The sequence below is a fragment of the Haliotis rufescens genome, unplaced genomic scaffold, assembly GCF_023055435.1.
Source record: "Haliotis rufescens isolate VD_foot unplaced genomic scaffold, xgHalRufe1.0.p SCAF_17, whole genome shotgun sequence".
NCBI classification, from domain to species: Eukaryota; Metazoa; Mollusca; class Gastropoda; order Lepetellida; family Haliotidae; genus Haliotis; species Haliotis rufescens.
The window spans coordinates 30,730,134-30,753,554 of record NW_025963857.1 but is presented as its reverse complement, the minus strand read 5'-3'; the positions used below and the strand labels follow the sequence as shown (position 1 = coordinate 30,753,554).

General features: G+C 39.6%; 1 protein-coding gene across 2 annotated transcripts in view; it reads left to right on the top strand.

Moving 5' to 3' along the window:
• Positions 1-23,421, top strand: part of LOC124117231 (cyclic nucleotide-gated cation channel beta-3-like) — a 303,270-nt gene that overhangs the window by 9,150 nt on the left and 270,699 nt on the right. The gene's annotated exons all lie outside the window — the stretch shown is intronic.

Sequence of the window (23,421 nt, the reverse complement as noted above, 5' to 3'; positions counted from 1 at the left end):
TGTTCAATAGGAAGGTTTGAAAGTTGACATATCCTTGTTTAGGGTTTTGTTTTGCGAGATGTGTTTGTGTTTGACTGTTGTGTCTAGTCACACAGTGTTGCACTGTGTTGTTTTACTGCCGCGCTCTGGCTGAAGCCGAATAGGGCCTCGATGTCTTTTTATTTTGTTGTTCTGTTGTGATGGTACAGGTGTTTTTGACTTGGAAACATCTATGTGATTGAAACATATTTATTCAAGAAAGAATACAAATTGTTTATTTAACGGGTACATGTAATTCAATTTAGGACAGGCAAACAGGCAGCATGGCATTATTCTGCCAGCCAGAGTCACTTTGTCGACTTGTCACTATCCTGCCAGCCAGAGTCACTTTGTCCACTTGTCACTATCCTGCCAGCCAGAGTCACTTTGTCGACTTGGCACTATCCTACCAGCCAGAGTCACTTTGTCGACTTGGCACTATCTTGCCAGCAAGAGTCACTTTGTCGACTTGGCACTATCCTACCAGCCAGAGTCACTTTGTCGACTTGGCACTATATTGCCAGCCAGAGTCACTTTGTCGACTTGGCACTATCCTGACAGCCAGAGTCACTTTGTCAACTTGGCACTATCCTGCCAGCCAGAGTCACTTTGTCGACTTGGCACTATATTGCCAGCCAGAGTCACTTTGTCGACTTGGCACTATCCTGCCAGCCAGAGTCACTTTGTCGACTTGGCACTATCCTGCCAGCCAGAGTCACTTTGTCGACTTGTCACTATCCTGACAGCCAGAGTCACTTTGTTGACTTGGCACTATCCTACCAGCCAGAGTCACTTTGTTGACTTGGCACTATATTGCCAGCCAGAGTCACTTTGTCGACTTGGCACTATATTGCCAGCCAGAGTCACTTTGTCGACTTGGCACTATCCTGCCAGCCAGAGTCACTTTGTTGACTTGGCACTATCCTGCCAGCCAGAGTCACTTTGTTGACTTGGCACTATCCTGACAGCCAGAGTCACTTTGTCGACTTGGCACTATCCTGACAGCCAGAGTCACTTTGTCGACTTGTCACTATCCTGACAGCCAGAGTCACTTTGTCGACTTGGCACTATATTGCCAGCCAGAGTCACTTTGTTGACTTGGCACTATCCTGCCAGCCAGAGTCACTTTGTCAACTTGGCACTATCCTGCCAGCCAGAGTCACTTTGTCAACTTGGCACTATATTGCCAGCCACAGTCACTTTGTCGACTTGGCACTATCCTACCAGCCAGAGTCACTTTGTCGACTTGGCACTATCCTGCCAGCCAGAGTCACTTTGTTGACTTGGCACTATCCTACCAGCCAGAGTCACTTTGTCGACTTGGCACTATATTGCCAGCCAGAGTCACTTTGTCGACTTGGCACTATCCTGACAGCCAGAGTCACTTTGTCGACTTGGCACTATATTGCCAGCCAGAGTCACTTTGTCGACTTGGCACTATCCTGACAGCCAGAGTCACTTTGTCAACTTGGCACTATATTGCCAGCCAGAGTCACTTTGTCGACTTGGCACTATCCTGACAGCAAGAGTCACTTTGTCGACTTGGCACTATATTGCCAGCCAGAGTCACTTTGTCGACTTGGCACTATATTGCCAGCCAGAGTCACTTTGTCGACTTGGCACTATCCTGCCAGCCAGAGTCACTTTGTTGACTTGGCACTATATTGCCAGCCAGAGTCACTTTGTCAACTTGGCACTATCTTGCCAGCGAGAGTCACTTTGTTGACTTGGCACTATATTGCCAGCCAGAGTCACTTTGTCGACTTGGCACTATCCTGACAGCCAGAGTCACTTTGTCGACTTGGCACTATCTTGCCAGCCAGAGTCACTTTGTTGACTTGGCACTATCCTGCCAGCCAGAGTCACTTTGTTAACTTGGCACTATCTTGCCAGCAAGAGTCACTTTGTCGACTTGGCACTATATTGCCAGCCAGAGTCACTTTGTTGACTTGGCACTATCCTGCCAGCCAGAGTCACTTTGTCAACTTGGCACTATCCTGCCAGCGAGAGTCACTTTGTCGACTTGGCACTATATTGCCAGCCAGAGTCACTTTGTCGACTTGGCACTATCCTGCCAGCCAGAGTCACTTTGTCGACTTGGCACTATCCTGACAGCCAGAGTCACTTTGTCAACTTGGCACTATCTTGCCAGCAAGAGTCACTTTGTCGACTTGGCACTATCCTGCCAGCCAGAGTCACTTTGTCGACTTGGCACTATCCTGACAGCCAGAGTTACTTTGTCAACTTGGCACTATCCTGCCAGCGAGAGTCACTTTTTCGACTTGGCACTATCTTGCCAGCAAGAGTCACTTTGTTGACTTGGCACTATCCTGCCAGCCAGAGTCACTTTGTTGACTTGGCACTATCCTGACAGCCAGAGTCACTTTGTCAACTTGGCACTATCTTGCCAGCCAGAGTCACTTTGTCAACTTGGCACTATCCTGCCAGCCAGAGTCACTTTGTCAACTTGGCACTATCCTGCCAGCGAGAGTCACTTTGTCGACTTGGCACTATCTTGCCAGCAAGAGTCACTTTGTTGACTTGGCACTATCCTGCCAGCCAGAGTCACTTTGTCAACTTGGCACTATCCTGACAGCCAGAGTCACTTTGTCGACTTGGCACTATCTTGCCAGCAAGAGTCACTTTGTCGACTTGGCACTATATTGCCAGCAAGAGTCACTTTGTTGACTTGGCACTATCCTGCCAGCCAGAGTCACTTTGTCAACTTGGCACTATCCTGACAGCCAGAGTCACTTTGTCGACTTGGCACTATCTTGCCAGCAAGAGTCACTTTGTTGACTTGGCACTATCCTGCCAGCGAGAGTCACTTTGTTGACTTGGCACTATCCTGCCAGCCAGAGTCACTTTGTTGACTTGGCACTATCCTGCCAGCCAGAGTCACTTTGTCAACTTGGCACTATCCTGACAGCCAGAGTCACTTTGTTGAATGTTCAAGGTATAGTATAATTTTAGGCTGTTACAGGCGAGGTGAAATGGGGTTTTATGTTGTATTCATGATTTTTTCACTTATATGGCGATGTGCATGCACGTGTGTATATGTCTGCTTGTTCTAGTCTAGACTAATGCCAGTTTTAAAGTGTGTGGTATGGATACCCCTCTCAGACACAGTATATTGACAATGAGCCAACAAGTCCTTGTATAATCCTGTTAATGAAAGCCTTAGGCAAGCACCATCTTGTTACATCTTTTGGTATGACGTGGATGTGTATCGAACCACTGACATTCTTCTCTTCTGGCAGATGGGGCGGTTGGGTAGCCTAGTGGTTAAAGACCCGGGTTCGATTCCCGACATGGATACAATGTGTGAAGCCCATTTCTGGTGTCCCCCGCCGTGATATTGCTGGAATATTGCTAAAAGCGGCGTAAAACCATACTCACTCACTCACTCTTCTGGCAGATGCTATGTCCACTAGATCATTTTCAAAGGATATCCCAATGTGTTATCACTGGTCAGCCATTCAAAGACTTAAATGTTTCAGGTTAAGTTGCATCCCTGTATGTAAATGCCTCTCCTCTTTACAGCTGTTTTTTATTTGGTAACATTTTGTGCATCAAGTTTACCATGTTTACATCAAGATTGCATGGTGTTGGTTACAATATAAAGTGGTTAATACATTATACAATGCATGTGTTGCTCAAATAATCAACAATAGTAACAATTATAGAATGTTAAGATTCAGGTATTTAGTAAGAAACCAAGTCAAATATTTTACAGTTGCATGTAATTTCATCAGGAAGTGTGTAGAAGAACAGTGAAACCCCTGGTTTAGAAGTAACTCTCTCATCTCACAACATGGTATATGTGACAGTTGTTACAATCAGTGTTCCCGCTAGCTTTTGAAAGTGCCAGTCCTTGTGGACTAGCGACTCTTAAAAATTACCAGTTCCCCCTATTTTGTGTCAGTCCCAACTTTGAAGAAATATAAAATCGAATGGAAATTGTATTTTATTTTTTTTAACATCATGTTCGATAGCAATGACGTCATCTCTGAAGTAACTTAGTTAGATCTACACGTCATTCACACAAAGTTCAGTCACAATTTTCTCTCTTTTTACAATATTTCGAGACTACGGTAAGTTGCTACAAATATATATTTAACCTCAAGTCAAAGCGAAATGATATTTCCTTGCACTAAAAATATAGATAATGGGAAACCCCGAGGGTAACAGACAAGCTGACTTCGTTAAAAAATATATTGAATATCGCCAATATTTTGCTCAACAACAAAACTTTATTATTATTATTATTATTATTATTATTATTATTATTTAGAGAATGTTTCATTGTGCCAAAATTGAATGTTTAGGATGTGTCAGAGATAAACATATTATTATTATTGTTGTTGTTGTTGGTTGTTGTTTAGAGAATGTTTCATTGTGCCAAAATTGAATGTTTAGGATGTGTCAGAGATAAACATATTATTATTATTATTATTGTTGTTGTTGGTTGTTGTTTAGAGAATGTTTCATTGTGCCAAAATTGAATGTTTAGGATGTGTCAGAGATAAACATTTTGTGTTGTCAATGTGGCCAGAGATACATTATCTGTAGCTGCTTCAGTCAGAGGTGGTTATTGTGATTTGAAACCTCTGAGCTGCTGAGTGATGATTATTATAATAGTATTTTCTAAACACATGCTTAAGTTATGGTGGTATTTCTTAATTCAAAAGTATCTGCTCAGATATGATTGATTTCAGATTGTTTTGTTTCTCTATCAGATTCTGTTTAAGAGCAAATTTAATACCTCACATTTTTATACCCCCGACCTTAAAGGTCCTTCCGTCCATCCTTCTGAGGACATTTTTATGCAACCATTAACTTGAAAACTACTGTATAGATCCTTTTCAGACTTGGTAAACACTTTCTATAACATGTGTAACAATAGGTGCAGCGAAGTTTGATTTCAATATTTGGATTTTCTGAAAAAATACAGCTACTTTTCATTTTTTTACTTTACTATTTGTGTGACCTATAACTTGAAAACTACCCCACAGATTCTTGTCAAATTTATGGAACAGTTTCCATACTAATAGAAGAGCAAAGTTTGAATATAGGATAGGTGCCATAAGAAAATATGAATTTTTACATGTTTTACATTTGTTTTTACATGTTTCACATTTATTTTTACTTCAATGTTTGTGCAACCTATAACTTCAAAAATACTTCATGGATTCTTTTCTAATTGGGGGTACAGTTTCTATACTAATAGGTTAGGTGCCGGGCAAGGTTTGTTTCGATAAGTGGATTTTCTGAGAAAATATTGATTTTTTTCGTTTTGAACGTAGAAATATGTTGGAGTAGAGGTTCGGGGTATTAGTGAGCCCTGCTCACTTTTTGCCCTGTTTTATTCACTTCATTTTAAATAGGTTAAACATCTGAATACAGAATGATAAAAACTACTGACGGGAGGGAAATGTTGTCAAGCTGTTATTGTAACGGACAGATAATTTTCAAAATGTCGGAATAGCTTATTGGAATAATTATGTTGAATACAGTAACAAATTGAATCTGCTGGTGCTTTTATAGCATGTAACAGGACACAAGATATTGCATCCCATATGAAAATTATATCCTTTGAAGGTCCAGTTGGATGAAAAAGAGTCTTGATTTTGGAGTGAGTGAGTGAGTGTGGTTTGACGCTGCTTGGAGCAATGTTCCAGCAATATCACATCAGGGGACACCAGAAATGGGCTTCACACATTGTACCCATGTCGGGAATCAAGCCTGGGTCTTTGGCATGACAAGTGAACGCTTTAACCACTAGGCTACCCGACTGCCCCTGGATGTTGGAATGATTGAAACTTCTTAAATTGACACATGTATGTAAGATTTATCTCATTATTCTGTTCTGATAAGTAATACAGTAGTTGGACAGTCCATGTTCTTCACGCAATCGTTAAGTTTCAATTTATACAATGACATCTCCGGCTATACTATGGCATCACACCTACTTTGTATTTTATTTGCTGTTGATACCTTTGGTCACCTTGGACCCCCATTTAAGTGGTTCCACACACACTGTTGTACTATAGTGATGATACCAGGTCTTCACAAAAAGGTGAGCATATCTTGCCCCACTGGTTGCACCCATCACAAACACATGCAAAGGCAAGTCAATTGTTCACCTGAAATAACCACAGGGACATATGGTACAAGTTTAAGTAGGGAATTGCATCGGACATCATTTTTGTCACTGATGCGTGAAAATTGGGAAATTTCCTCCACATGTCTACCATAAAACTTTTTGAAAGCTTTACTGAGTCTTTGAATGTTGTAACCTTGATCAAACAACGTATGAGCAAGAGTTGTATTATGATCCTTGAAGGAATATTGCTCGTCATAAGGGAAAGTTGATGATTGGAAAGGTGAAGTCATCCCTCTTGCCACATGGTCTTGTGGAGAGTGTTTTTGCTACTCTGAATCTTTATCATGTTTATGCATGGATCTAAATATGAAACAGATCGAGCAGTCTCACTGGTCTCCTTTATTTCTAGTTCAGGTGGGTAAATCAGTGGAAGGAAATTAGCTATTTGATGGTTATTGAACGATATCAATTCATCAATATACTTGAAGCTTAAGTTAAACTTCTTGGCTAAATAATCTTCATTTTACTTTGCCAATCCGAGCAGAATTCTGATTCATATGCATGAAGAAACAGATCAGCAAGAAGAGGAGCGCAAATTTGGTGCCCATGGAGATGCCTACTTCTTGCCTAAATGTCTTCTTACCCCAAAAGTTTACATAGATGTTATCAATGAGGAAGTCTAGCATTTCACATATTGTTTTCTCAGTAAGCTTTGACATTTGCTTTCATTTTTGACAAATTGACCTGAACCTCTGAATATAGCTATATCTATGGTCCCCACATTTTTTTAACAAAATCCCCGTGGATCAAGGATTGAAGGTTTTCCTTAAGTTGTCATGTGGGATGGTGGTGTACAAAGTTGAAAAATCAGATGTTTTGACAGAATTGAACCTTGCTCTTTTCTGTGATTGTAAAAAGTCAAGCAAATCCTTTGAATATTGAGAACCCACATGATATTAATTCCACTTGTCTTAAATTCTTTCTGTTTAGGCATACATGTTGGAAAATTTTACAGTTAAAATCGGTGAGAATGATTTTATTATTTCAATAAGAAAAAGTTCATATCATCATATCGAAGCAGGTTACAACTTCTCTTTGTTCAAAAGGTTCATCGCTCATCCTCTATATCTCCAGGGCTCACATTTGGGTAAACCTACACTTACCCCTGGATCTATTCCTATGGTTCTCGGGATTTCAAATTACCCGACCTTGATTTTCATTTGCCAATTGGATCTGCTATGTTACTCACCAATCAAAATGCAAGTTCCAAACCAGCCTCAGTTTAGGGAAATATGTAAGCGCACACATTTTTATCCATTTACTTAAAAACAAGCACACTAACATATAAAAATCTTGTAGCTAAATGTATTATGACATTTTTACTAGTTAAATACTGTGATGTATTTCTTTTAGTTCTCATATTGAACTATCTCCGTATCTATAACACGAAAGCTGGAATACGATCATGGGTATATTCTTCATCATGGCGTCAGTACATCGGTCTGCGCTGACGTAATCAGCTACTTCATAGTGCAAGCTAGCTAGTACTATTTACTATACAACTCATCACAATGACAATACACTACAAATACTATTAATTATACTTTGCAATACTATAAAGACAATGAGTGATTTCCCTATATATCTGTAGTAAGGTGTGAAGTTGGCACAGTAGCTAACAATTGTGCCTAGAGTAATAGAATGCAGAATGGCCGTCTTTTTTCAATTGAAAAGTTTCATTTCAAAAATAGCTATCTCAGCAAAAGTTGAACCTTAAGTAAGGACATGGCAGAAATATTGGACTTTGTCTATCGCAATATTAGTGCAATAGTGTTATAATTGTGGCAATATAATATTAATAGTAACACAATTGTGTTCTAAACATGGAATTGTGTTTTTCGTATTGTAATACTTTTACAATAGTGACCACGGTCTGTAAATTATCGATTCTGGACCAGACAAATCAGTGATTGATATCATGAGCATCAATCCACACAATTGCGATACCATGACACACATCAACCAAGTCAACGAGCCTGACCACCCGATCCTGTTAGTCACCTCTTACGACAAGCATAGTTGCCTTTTACGGCAAGTATATGTTGCTGAAGACCTATTCTACCCCGGATCTTCACGGGAAAGATTCATTGAAACATGCAAGATCATTGTAACTTACAAGAAAACCAGTCTGTGACTTTAGACACTACCCTGAAGCATGTGGCTAGTAAAAGTCAGTTCGGTCTCGTAGGCTCAGCTAATAACATCCATATTTAACACTAAAATGTACTTATGATGCTCAAGAGACAAGTTTGGGCAAAGTTTATTTTTGGCACAGGCTGGAAAACTAGAATCGTTTTAATGTGAAGTTAATAAGTGTTGACGAAAGCAGCTAATAGGATCAAAAGCTACCTTGTGTTCAAGCTGGTACTGATGACTCGACGTCAACATCACTTTGCACATTTGGTCAGATGAGTAAGTGAATTTCCTTCATACACCACCACAATGCTAATACCAGAAAATGTCTCCTGGCAACCGGCACAATGACGTCGGGACACTTTCTAATGCATACCATGTTTACAGGATTCACAGCAGGTTGTAGTGGAGGTGGTGTAATTTGGTTAGAAGTACACAAGCAGTAACCCCTGGCCCTCTGAATCAATATGTTTTCCCTTCATTTAAAGAGGAAAAAAACACAAGGTTGGGTTGATGAAGCTGCAGATGTTGAGTTTATAGAACAATGTTCGGGTGCTTCTTGTAACTGTTTATGAGTGCATAATAGTGTGAGCCAGTGAAACTAGACCAGGCAAGGCTTCTTTAGATTTAGAAAAATAGAAACGTGATATCCTCTCCAGCAACATGCAATTCTCTGTCAATAATTGATGAGGCCACACAAAAATAGCCTTTTATTCACGAAACACACCTGACCCTGTAAAATATCTGGGACTAAAAAAATATTTTGGCCAGCTTTCATTTTGTATATGGCATTAAAACAAATTCTCAGGCGTTACATTAAATCCTGCATGTGCCATTTTTCCATTTTTGTTGCCAATAAAAAAATATTCCAATGATGCCACTGATATGATTTTAAAAAAACAATAATTTGTTTCAGTTTATATTAAAAAGAAAAGGTTTGACTCAGTTTTACCACCTGAAAATGAGAAATTGACTCCACACACACGCACGCACGCACGCATGCACACACACCTTTACATAAGGACTGTGTAACTGGGTATATTGTACCCTTACCTGTCTAGATAACCAGCCACCTACTAACTGATCCAAGTATTTTAGGTGCTTGTGTTATGCACCGACATGATTATGTCATCTGACGTTGCCTATATCCAATTAATTATCACATGTATTGATTTATCACAGGTGAACTATACCATTAGATGATTAACCTCGTACAACTGTCAGCCAGCATTGATTGCGCCAGTCTTTGTGCTCTAGCATGTCAGGAAACATGTTTTTATGTGGCTGAAATTGATGAGAGCTAGCAAATACTTCCTTCACTCTTAGCACTGAAGTGAGGAATCATAAGCATGAGGACTCCATTGATAAGATCTCTTATCATACCTCCCTGTCAGAATAATCAGATCTGATTGGTTCACATCATCTTGATAACATACTAAGTATCCCGCCTTGGTGGGAAATAAATTTCTCAGCAGGAGAATACATCCCTTTTACCCTGCCACGAGCAAGACAGGCTGCACATGGATTTCTGGGGGTATAATGTTTAGAACTTACTGGTTTCAATAAGTTTGTAAAATCTTTTAACACATGAAAAATTTGTTCAGAATGAAATCTCTGGAATATCAATCAATGTTACATTTAGCAAGGCTAAATCTACAGGTAATCTGCTCTACAGTGAAAACACAGTATGTTAATTTCCATTCTACCATGACTAAATAAAACGCGAACACTTTGGTGTTAGCAAATACCTTGAGTGAAACGGCATGGGCTCAGTCCTGTGTTTTGAGTGGGTTGTTGATCAGAATTTACAGAATCACCAAAACAGCCTTTAAACAAAATATGGCGCAAAACTGACACTGTAATACTTCACTTGGCCTTATAACAGGCACTGAAAGCATGTGGCACAGCAACCTCGTAAGCTAACATGAGGTGGGCATCCCTAAAGAAAACTAACCAAGACTTGCAAAGGTTTTGTTCTACACAACATGTCCCTATTATGATGTCATATTGTTTATAGTGATTCAAAAGATAGTCATAGTCTTATATAGAAAAACCAAATAGGAAGCTCTCTGTTGTCCTCGAAACTTGAAATACATTCTCTTTGTAGATTTCTATCATGTTTCCTGTATGATATGTATTGCCACACATCTTTTAAACGTTGTAGTAACCACAACTTTGCATTTTGTAGCCTTTAATTGTACATTAATTAGTCTTTTAAATATGTTTACCAATAATGACTTTACTATTCTAAAATTACTTTTCTAAAAATATTGGCTTCTGCAGAGATGTGACCTCTGTTAACCTCTGATTGATCAATCAAAATCGGGTATTTTCCAAATTCGTGGTGGAATGATAGATCAATACTTGTTGATATATGCTGGCAATACTACTGATAGATCAATACTTGTAGATATATACTGAGGGGATAATACTGATAGGTCAATGCTTATAAATACATATTGGGAGATTATTGATGGGTAGTAGGATGACAATGTAAGAATAAAAAATTGCTAGATACGGGTAGGAAGACAGTGGTCAAGAGATGCTGCTACTTGATTATACGGATGGATGACACTAGTTTGGTAGAATAGTTCATGTATTAACCAGGGGCTGAAGTGATGTCATTTGCTACCGGTATTTAGGAATTTTTCTTACTTTTATTTTTCCTTATTTCCTTGGAATCAAGTTAGACTTAGCTGAAATGGAGGTGGGTGTTGTTTCCAGAGCAGAACAAAAAAACTATTGCTTGTCCGGACGATATCCCTAAAGCTAATAGGTATTCTTTGCGCACAAAAGACCAGGTTGTCAACTGCTGCTTTTTGCTATTTAGGGATGTTTTGAATTATCATTTTTTTCGTTTTCATGGCAACAAGTTTAATTTTGACTCTGTTCAGAGTGGTGTGTTTCTCTGGACAATATCTCTAAAACTAATAGGTATTCTTTCATGAAACTGTCCACACACAAAGGCAAGGTTATCAGTCTTTTGCTATTAAGGGATTTTTAGAATTTTGCTTATTTTCGTTTCCATGAAAACATGTTTGACTTTGACTCTGTTCATATTGGTGAGGACCTGACATAGAAATATAAAGTTCCGAATTTTGTTTTAATAGCTTAATAACTACTCTTGTATACGGACAGACAGATTAGATAGAAATTCTCTCATCAAGTTGGACTTACAGTAACAGTCAGATGATTTGTTCAATCAAACATGTTGGGGCTGGGGGGATTTGTCATCTTCTGATGACTCTTGTTTTAGTCAGTTCTTATGACCAACATGGTGTACTGGCAACAATTTTCTGGAATCTCCATGAGAAATAAATCCAGGAACACATGTTGGTGCCATCATTGATGTAAAAAATACATGCAAGTTCACCCCCATGGGGATTCCGGGTAAGAATTGGTCCCCTATGTGAGACATGTTGATTTGTTGATTGCGTGTCATCGTACCCCATTACTGGATACTGAGCTGTGTTGGAAATGTTTTTTCTATGGTATTCCTATCTATGTTTGTTGGTTATTCCACACCGCACTCAGCAATATTCCAGCTATATGATGACGGTCAGTAAATAATTGAGTCTGGACCAGACAATCCTTTGATTGACATCATGAGCATCAATCCATGCACTTGGGATAAGATGACATGCATCAACCAAGTCAGCAAGTATACCAACCGATCCCGTTAGTCACCCCTGTTACGTGTCAATTACCAAATTGAAACAATATGTTTACCAACAAATGGTAACAATTGAATTACAAAAATAACTAGGTTTACAAATCAATACAAATTGCTGCACTGCATTTACAATGGCAGTTCACAACAGAGTGGTAGTGCTATATTCAATAGCAGTATAATATGTGAAAGCAGTGGAAATGACAATGACAAGAATAATAATCCCCTCGCCCCAACAGTGGTCAAACTTCCGAGATATGCTAGGCTGAACACCAGGGTGAAAAGTGATCTTCACACGAAAGCTAGAACATCACAGAATATTCTACATGTTTCTATAACCCTTGACATCTATCCATGCTATTCCGGAAGTTTATAAATAATTTGAGCATCTAAATATAATAACTTCCTCACTGCAGCTTACATTAAACATGTAAAATAGCTATGTTCCTGCCCAGTCATTGTCCAAATACAATGCAATAAACTTCTACGGAATCTCAACAGAAATAATGTAATGTAGTTACAATAATTGTTTAACACAGTTACATAATTGTTACACTGCTATATAACACCTCTTAAAACAAGCATAGTGACACCACTTACGACAAGCGTAGTCGCCTCTTACAACAAGCATAGTCGCCTCTTACGACAAGCATAGTGACACCTCTTACGACAAGCATAGTCGCCTCTTACGACAAGCATAGTCGCCTCTTATGACAAGCATAGTCGCCTCTTACGACAAGCATAGTCCCCTCTTACAACAAGAATGGTTTGCTGAAGACTTATTCTCAACTGGGATCTTCACAGGTTGTATTCCTATCTGGGATATCTTGAGGTTTTATCTGGCATATCTAGGGACCCCCAAAATGAAGTCTTTGACATCAATGATATAACAAGGACCCTGTGAATTTCATCCTTAATTTTGAACAATGCCGACAAAATTATCTCCTTGACTTAGCATCGAAGAATAAAAGTGGCATCAAACCTTACAAGTGGTAGCAAATCTTTGAGTGGTAACAAATCTTCTGCTGGAGCCATCTGTAGGGATTATGCAACAAGGTCAAGCTCTTTCATTTAACGTGTGAACAACATTCTGGGTGATCATACCAGGTGGTCGGCCATTGATTTTGTTGTGTGAGCTGCTAATGGCTGGATGAGATGGCAGTAAACTGGACTGGGATGCATCGTTCACTGATCTATTATAGGGTAGTGAAGGTATTGATTGAAGGGGGGATGCTGTACAGGTAGATAGGTGATGGTCACTGCTTGATGTTTACCAGGAGTTACCTTGCTTGATGGAACCAAACACACTGCACTCGGACCATAGATGTGTGTGTGTGTGTGTACTGGTGGTCAGACACGTCATGGGTGGTTGACATTGCAGCCTCTGACAGATGGCCAGGGTCACCAAGGTAGGAAGGAATAGTAGTGCAGATTTGGAAAGTAGAGCTTGCGATTAGTGGAAGTCAGTACAAAGTAGTTAATAGTGGATGTGGAATTCAGTAAGAAGTGGTTAATTTTGGATTTGGCGTAAAGTGCGCTGCTGACAGTTCTTGTAAGATGCACGAATTTCATGAAATGGCGTAATCAGGTGGAAAATGTGTGAAAAGGAGCAGAAAATATATTAGCCAACGTATTGTCTGAACATGGTTTTCATTTAACGTTAACTGCTCCTGTGGGTCACTTTTGTAAGTTGCTGCCTTTAGTTGCTATGGTAAGTTCCTGTTTTTAGTGACTACTTTGAATTGCTGGGTTTTTAGTTGCTACTGTCAGTTGCTGCTTTGAGTCCTTTCTGTAAGTTGCTTCTGTGACAACTGTGTGACACTTCTGTGAGTCACTGGTGTGAGTAGCTTCGGTGAGTCACTGGTGTGGGTAGCTTCTGTGAGTCATTGGTGAGAGTAGCCTCGATGAGTCACTGGTGTGAGTAGCTTCTGTGAGTCACTGGTCTGAGTAGCTTCTGTGAGTCATTGGTGTGAGTCTCTGGTGTGAGTAGCTTCTGTGAGTCACTGGTGTGAGTCTCTGGTGTGAGTAGCTTCTGTGAGTCATTGGTGTGAGTCTCTGGTGTGAGTAGCTTCTGTGAGTCATTGGTGAGAGTAGCCTCGATGAGTCACTGGTGTGAGTAGCTTCTGTGAGTCTCTGGTGTGAGTAGCTTCTGTCAGTCATTGGTGAGAGTAGCTTCTGTCAGTCACTGGTGTGAGTAGCTTCTGTCAGTCACTGGTGTGAGTAGCTTCAGTGAGTCACTGGTGTGAGTAGCCTCGATGAGTCACTGGTGTGAGTAGCTTCTGTGAGTCATTGGTGCGAGTAGCATCTGTGAGTCACTGGTGTGAGTAGCTTCTGTGAGTCACTGGTCTGAGTAGCTTCTGTGAGTCATTGGTGTGAGTCTCTGGTGTGAGTAGCTTCTGTGAGTCATTGGTGTGAGTCTCTGGTGTGAGTAGCTTCTGTGAGTCACTGGTGTGAGTAGCTTCTGTGAGTCACTGGTCTGAGTTCACTCAGCAGCTACTGTGAGTGGCTTCTTTGAGTTACTTTTGAGAATAACTTCTGTGAGTCACTCCTGAGATTTGCTACTGGGTGTGAGATCAAGATTAGTTAAAGTTTCGAGGAAACTAAAACATGTTGAAGACAGTTACAAGGCAATTACAGGCCCCTCTGTGCTGCTGGTTTCTGTAAACTAATCTGTCGTGTACCCAAGAAAACATGGTCTGTCATGCATTGAGTCCTGTCTTGTCAGGATTGGCTCTATGTTCTGCGAGTAACTGGTGTGAGTTTCTTCTGTGAGTCATGCATTGAGTCCTGTCTTGTCAGGATTGGCTCTATGTTCTGCGAGTAACTGGTGTGAGTTTCTTCTGTGAGTCATGCATTGAGTCCTGTCTTGTCAGGACTGGCTCCATGTTCAGTCTTTGTAGGGGCATTTATGAAGATTACTTACCAATTGGTCCAGATGTTGGTCAGGGGAAGTGTATTGGAGCAGGAAGCTTCATACAGCGGTCCTGTGAAGATCCAGGGTAGAATAGGTCTTCAGCAACCCATTCTTGTCGTAAGAGGCGACTAACAAGATCAGGTGGTCAGGCTCGCTGTCTTGGTTGAAGCATGTCATCGATCCCAATTGCGTGGATCGATGCTCATGATGTCAATCACTGGATTGTCTGGCCCAGACTCGATTATTTACAGACCACCATCATATAGCTGGAATATTGCTGAGTATAAAACAACAAACCAACCAACCAACCAATCATACAGCAAAAATGGTAGTTGCCTTGGTGTCGCTAGTTGTTTACTTATGTAAGAAAGATATGTGATAAATTGCAAAGAACAATGAACAATGAAGCATGGTTTATTTCATGATAAGACATTGTTCTATCATTTGTGGAGATTCCAACATCACCTGATAATGTTGTAGATTGGACGATGTTATTTTTTTAGAGAGAAGTGTCTAGTGAGTTGTTCCCCATAGTAGCGGACAACACAGAAAAACATCATGGCCAAACAGTCACATTAGAAATTGGGCAAGATATGGCAATCTGCTTTAGGGGAAAAACATATTATCGTCAAGAAAATTGTGATAATATCCATGAAATACCAAACTTAGCCCTATGTTCATAAAATGGACTTGTCTCCCATTGCCGAAGGTCAGATTGTATTCAGGGAGTCATCATTATATAAATATGGGTAAATAGTTTTAAAGCGTGTTACTACTAACATCTTTAACGAAGCTGTACGTTATGTTCATGTCTCATGTAAGAAATAAACGACTTGTGGTCCTTGTTTATCGTACAATATAACACTGCAGGGAGAATAAACAAGTAATTTATTTCTTAAATATCTCTACTGTGAGCAGATGCTGTGAGTTACTAAATGTACTCTTTGATAGAACAATACCAGTGATAAAAGTTCATCACCCGGTAGCCGTGAACACCCGGGGTAGAATAGGTCTTCAGCAACCCATGCTTGCCTTAAAAGACTACTATGCTTGTCGTAACAGGCGACTAACGGGATCAGGTGGTCAGGCTCACTGACTTGGTTGATGCATGTTATCTTATCTCAATTGCGTGGATTGATGCTCATGATGTCAATCACTGGATTGTCTGGTCCAGACTCGATTATTTACAGACCGCCTTCATATAGCTGGAATATTGCTGAGTGCGGCGTTAAACAAAAAACAAACAAACAAACATCACCCAGTATCCATGTTGTTATGATCCTGGTTAAAACTTGACATCATATTTAATCAAATATGTTTACTTTTCTTCTCAAGGAACATGTATAATCTGATGTCAATGTCTTCGCTATATAAAAAAATGAAACAAGAAAATGTTGAAACACAGTGACCTTCTACAAAGTAAAAAAGGAATATTTGGGAAGAAAAAATTAAGAAAAAGATGACACGATTTATTTGCATGATTATATTGGAACAGCGGAATATTAAATAGAGCAATAAAGAGCTAGGACCTCTTAGAAATGTGTCCTGCCAGGTCTCCTGTTATGAATATATGAATGTGTTCAGGGATGTATGTCAACCGCTCTCCTACCCAGAGTTCCATGCAGCCAGCATGGTACGTCTGCTGCAGGGCATCGCCTTGTGACAATTCGTCCCATCTAAAACAGTCCGTTCAAGATATTGCATATGTTTTTGTCATCTGTTTAATTTTTGACAAGTCTACATATCTAGATAAACATATGGCATAGAAATGTTAATTTTCATTAGAAAAAATCCTAAAACGAGAAAAACTATTTGCATTTGTGTAGTATCATTTGTTTGCATTGGTTGTACGGCTGCATGGGCTGTCATCGAAGCCCTTCAGAGAAATAGATATATATAGCTTTGATGTATAAATATATGTTGTCAACCACTTCACTGTTGCAGTTGTAGTAGCATATCTATAGAATATTGCAAAACAATATGTAAAGCGCCCAAAAATACTTGCATTAGGCTCATCTGTTTTCAGAATAAATATGTTTGTTTACAAACAAGAGCAAATTAGCCTGTGGTAGTGGTGTCATGCTAAGTCACCACTCCATTAGGCTTTGAAGCTTAGTGTAACATCATTGCATTGAATGCAGTGTTATTTTTTAATGTGAAAATACCTCTGAACTTAGGAAAATACGAGATTTAAGAAATCCCAATTTTGAACAAAACAACAGTTTTTCTCCCAATTTGCCTGCCAAGGGCACTTAGTTTGGAATGCTCAATACATTCCTGGTCTTGCATTGGTCTGTAGGAGTCAGGTGCTGTCTTAAGCCTCGTAACCATAACCCCCGGCTCATATTGTGTATAGGCTCTCCACAACTATTCTTCATAATGTATGATGTTTGTGACAGAAACAAATTCAGCCAATAATCTCTATTTATCAGTTTGTTGCAAATTCAACAACAATGTCCACCTTGGCATGCAGACTCTTGTTTCCTGACTGGCTCAGGTAATGGGGAGGATGGGGCTTGTGGTGCATTATTCTGCTGAACCATGTCACGGACTTCATATTATTGTCTACGTTTTTTTGTTAAGGATTAAACACGCAGTATGTGAAGTTATTATTGTTGTCTTCAAGGTAGTTTGTATTTATCTTTTAATGTCAAAAATGGATTAACACATAGTACACACTGTGTTTTACGTTTGTACCTCCATAAACAAAAAATAAATATTGAAGTCAATTCTTAATGCGGATTTATGCAAAGTGTCCACTACCATACCCATCCCCACATCCACCTCCTTGAATGTTGATCATGAAGACTTTGGTAATACCCAAGCTCCTGTCATAGCGACTGATTTACGACACCCATTGTCTGAAGAACATTTAATTGCAAAGGCTCATTACCCTGGAGCCATGACATCTATATGCCTTGAAACACTTAATTGCTGTTATTTATAAGATTCTAATCCTATTTGTTAATCCCCATTTTTGTGTACATTGACCGTCTGCCATCCTGAACGAGATGTGCAAGTATGTCACTGATGATTTACTGTTTACATTTATATTTATTACTTACTAAATGTCAGGTGACCTTGGCTATATAAGCCTTGGTCCAGAGAGGAGAGAAAGAAAGGTCTTACCCTTAGCCTAGCTAGGGTTAGGCTGGGTGCTCCGGGGCACCTCGACAACAACCACTACCACTATGTGCTGACCTGGCACATAGTGTCTTTTGTATGTATATATCGACATGTATAAAGTAAAACTGTATATACTGCAAGCCATCGTCTCCAAGTTGTCACTTCCTACTGAGAACCATACGTCGGCCTCTTGCATATACGAGTATGCAAATTATTCATTAATCAACGTCAGACCACACGCGTTGTTACTCCTCTGAAAGCTACTGGGTCAGGGCTGATTTGGTAAACAACATTGTTTGGTGAAAGAAATGTTGTGAACATTGTAATTATTGGCGATGTTTCTCTGAGGTTTCCCTGATGAAGTTTTCAGCAGACTAATGGTATCTGCCAAATGAACTATTTTAATTGCTTCTGTGTGACTGTCATTAAACTGGCATCTGAAACTAAGAAAAAGAACATTTTCCATTTATTGAATGTAGTTGGCACGAACATGATGAATTGTGCTTTTCTTAAGATGAAAATGTGACATGGTATTAGGGTTTTAACGAGTACTAGGAGCAAGACTCAAGGCTGTTATTGACTCACTAAGGGGAGATAACTCTAATTGTATTTGGTTTTTTTCAGTCAGATGCCAACATGGGCAGTTGATATAACTGTATGTGTTTACGTATAACGAAAGGCAATTTCATACTCAACAGTTTCACTGCAACACAGTGAATTTAAAACAACCAATTATGCTTGATGATCAGTATTAACAGCAACTATCCTCATTGTTTGATAGGCTTTTCTTAGAAGTTGGCGGATGACAAAGAAGACAAAAGTTCATGGTTAACATCTACTTTATTAAGGAAGAGAATTTATGGATGTCAAATTCTTTATAATGAGAAACACAACGTTTCAGAGTATATACTTACTCCTTCATGAGGTCACCTGATGAAGGAGTAAGTATATACTCTAAAATGTTGTGTTCCTGATAATAAAGAAGTTGACATCCAATAAATTCTCTTCCTTATGTGTATCACTTCTAAATGCCTTTCAAAGACTTGATCTTCTTTACTATACTGTAATAGTGATGTTATGGAATAGATCCTTATACCATTGTCAGGTATGTTGCTTGACAACCGTATAAGGATCTATACCAAGACGTCGCTATTACAGTATAATAAAGCTAAGAAAAGCCTATCAAACAATAAGGATAAGTAAATGAAAAGCGATAGTTCATACCATATTCATTTCAAATTTCTATTAAAACTTTAAGTTTGAGTATTTTTCTATCGACAGCCAGCCAGATAGCATTGAGATATGTCTCCGTCCAAACACTCGATGCATTCAGAGATATCTGTCACAGGAGCATAATAAGAATAATGGAGATGTAAAATGACTACATCAGGGAGATGTCTAATGATTTCTCAATCAACATTACCATGTGATCGCTATGGCAGCGGTGAAGAAGACCGATCTTGGCACATTGAGAGGCTTGCAAAAATATAATGTAATTTGGTCTCGCTCATAAACGTGTGATAATATTGTCCAATTTACTTTCTTTGTGCAGGGACCTGCCTATTGATTGGGTGGCCTTAATGAAAATTGTCATAGAATGTGACATACGCCTTTAGGTAGTGCAGTTAGATGGATGTATATATGATAATTGACATTTTTCTATTATACTCTCCTGTCTCGTTGAAAAGCATTATCATGGGTTGTTTTACGTAGGGAATGGATTTATGTTTTGTGCTTGTGATAGACTTTTGATGTCATAAGAGTCTAAGAGTGTCTGTGTTTCCTTGTCTGGGATTAACGTATTCAAATAGATCTTGCTTAACATTGTTAAGGTTTGGATATATTTCTGATGTAAATGTCGTACTGTTTCGTCGTCAATGGACAAACATTGTGATTGATTATAATCAATTGTTTTGGGGGGGTTGACAGGTTCAAGTATTTCAGGGGTAAGTGTGGTATTGTTTTGTTGACAATTGGATATGAGTTGTGATCCTGTGGGTTTTTAAAGTGGGGAATAACAGATTCAATTATTTCTGATGTCAGGATACCTTTTCATTGGTAAATGGATATTTGTGTAGGCGAGGTAGGGAAACAGATTCAAGTTCTTCTCATATCAATGTGAGGCCATCTTGGTGTCACACATAGGTGTTATCCAAGCTCATTGCCAAATTAAGTTGCAAAAAATGTAGGTTAATGGCATTCTCAACAACCAACACACTGTATCAATAAAATTACGTCCAGCAATTGATTTCGAACTTTTGTGACAGTCCCTTAGTGTTGTATTTTAGATCATAGCTGTTTGTGAAATATAAGTGAAAACTGAAACATGATTTCATGTACAGCTACAAATTCCAGTCCCCGGGGTAATTATATGCAAGTAATGTATGTATGTAATTCAATAGCTGACAGTTTTTGAGCTGAAAATAATAGTGGTACTGATCCTGGTTGCTATGAATAATGGTGAGTTGGTGCGATCTGTTGATGGGTTCACACACGATTTTGCAGAAATTAATCTAAACAATATTGACTGAAATTTTGAAGAAAATTAATGAAATAGATTTCAAACATTAGTCCAGATATACAGTGAACACTTTTTATGACCAAATAGTGTGGTGACAGGATTGACTTGCATCATCACTGATTTGTTGTCATGGTATTTCCGGTGTTGCATATATATGTATCTTTGCTTTAATGGGAAAAAACATCAAAAGTCATTGTAGTCATTAGGGCTGGGACGTGTAGCTTGGGTACTCGGGTCGGGTTGGTCCTGTGTATGACCGGGGTACTCACAGGACTACCCAGACATGTGGTTTGTCACAGGATATATTGTTCAAACTCCATTGTTACACAACAAGTCACTGAATGTTCGCGTTCCTATGCATGCATTCCTTCTGACATTTATTTGTTTGAGTAAAGATAAAGCTTCTGTAAACATCAGCCTATGCAGGATCAGAACGTGTTATGTGTGTATCTAAGCAGCATTAACCAGAACTCTGGTAAAACAATTCCTAATCAGACATTTGGTACCCCTACTTTAGACCTACAGCGGATACCCAGATAGGGTCGGGTAATTGGGGGTTGGGTACCCGTGTAGTAAATTTGGACTCATCCCAGCCTTATAAGGTGTGTATTTTGCACATTCCTCTCTAAATTGTGGTATCTTGTGGGAGAAAAGGCACTCTGTACTTGAGAAAATATGTTACGATATGTAGTGAAGCATTTCCACGGATGACGTAAATTAGCGTATTTGTGTTTCTTTGGCAATTCACATTTTATTCATTCTCATGATAAACCTAAATAAAAATCAGATTGGTTGGTTGGTTGTTTTACACTGCATTCAGCACTATTCCAGATATATGACGGCGGAGTGTAAATAATCGAGTCTGGACCAGACAATCCATTGGTATCATGAGCATCGATCCACGCAATTGGGATCGATGACATACTTCAACCAATCAGCGACCTGACCACCTTATCCCGTTAGTCGCCCCTTACGACAAGCATAGTTGCCTTTTACGGCAAGCATGGGTTGCTGAAGACCTATTCTTCCCCGGATCTTCACGGGTCTGTCAGGATAGGAGGACACTTCCTTAAGAGGTCGTAACAGGTGAACTTTCTAATAAGCCAATCAGTGTTGATGCTTCGCCAAATATTCAGACCCACATATTGTCTACACCCAAAAGGGAGCTCCAACAATGGAATATTTGTGTTCTGTGCACCAGAACATCTACACCAAAATGAGCTCCAACAATGGAATCTTTGTGTTCTGTGCATCAGGGCAATCTCATTAAAATCAGATCTTAGTTCTTGGTATCACTAAACAATGATCTGAGGACATCCTATTATGGGTCACATCAGAATGACCTTTCATCCGACCAATCAAAGCGGCGCTTACCAGATCATGAAAGTGACAGTCGGAATGTGTTTTCTAAACATGCAACCTCGAAAACGTTAAAACGGGGTATTCCGAGCGACAGTTACGGCCCGTATGACTGATTCCGTCAAAATTATCGTCTGTCACTCGCTTCCATAGGATAAACATTTGAACGGAGGAGGCATTGCACAGTACGTTGGAAGTACTGCAATACAATCGTAACCATATATTAGACATTCCGGATTGTTCTTTTGTTCAGTTTTCAAAATTTTAATCGAGAATTGTGTCAATATATTTTTCAAGCATATTCTGAAATGGATGTCGCCAGGTTGAAACAAGTGCCGTAAAGCTCGAGAAAGCTACTTTCTGATTGACTGATATCGACTCCTTGTAATTCATTTCAGTGGTCGGTCAAAGTTCGTGAATGATCGTTCTGACGTGACCCGTAATGGGATGTCCTCAGATCTTTGTTTAGCGGCAATGAGAACATAGATATGATTTTAATGAGACTGTGCACCAGGGCATCTTCACCCAAAAGGGAGCTCCAACAAAGGAATATTTGTGTTCTGTGCACCGGGATATCTACACCTGAAAGGGAGCTCCAACAATGGAATATTTGTGTTCTGTGCACAAGAACATCTTCACCCAAAAGGGAGCTCCAACAAAGGAATATTTGTGTTCTGTGCACCAGAACATCTACACCTGAAAGGGAGCTCCAACAATGGAATATTTGTGTTCTGTGCACCAGAACATCTACATCCAAAAGGGAGCTCCAACAATGGAATATTTGTGTTCTGTGCACCAGAACATCTACATCCAAAAGGGAGCTCCAACAAAGGAATATTTGTGTTCTGTGCACCAGAACATCTACACCTGAAAGGGAGCTCCAACAATGGAATATTTGTGTTCTGTGCACCAGAACATCTACATCCAAAAGGGAGCTCCAACAATGGAATATTTGTGTTCTGTGCACCAGAACATCTACATCCAAAAGGGAGCTCCAACAAAGGAATATTTGTGTTCTGTGCACCAGAACATCTACACCTGAAAGGGAGCTCCAACAATGGAATATTTGTGTTCTGTGCACCAGAACATCTACATCCAAAAGGGAGCTCCAACAATGGAATATTTGTGTTCTGTGCACCAGAACATCTACATCCAAAAGGGAGCTCCAACAAAGGAATATTTGTGTTCTGTGCACCAGAACATCTACACCTGAAAGGGAGCTCCAACAATGGAATATTTGAGTTCTGTGCTCCAACAAAGTAATATTAGTGTTCTGTGTCAGATCTTGACACAGAGAGGGATGGTATCGGAGTGCCATTTATGGAGGTGTATCAGATCTTGACACAGAGAGGGATGGTATTGGAGTGCCATTTATGGAGGTGTTGTCAGATCTTGACACAGAGAGGGATGGTATTGGAGTGCCATTTTCGGAGATGTTGTCAGATCTTGACACAGAGAGGGATGGTATTGGAGTGCCATCTATGGGGGTGTTGTCAGATCTTGACACAGAGGGA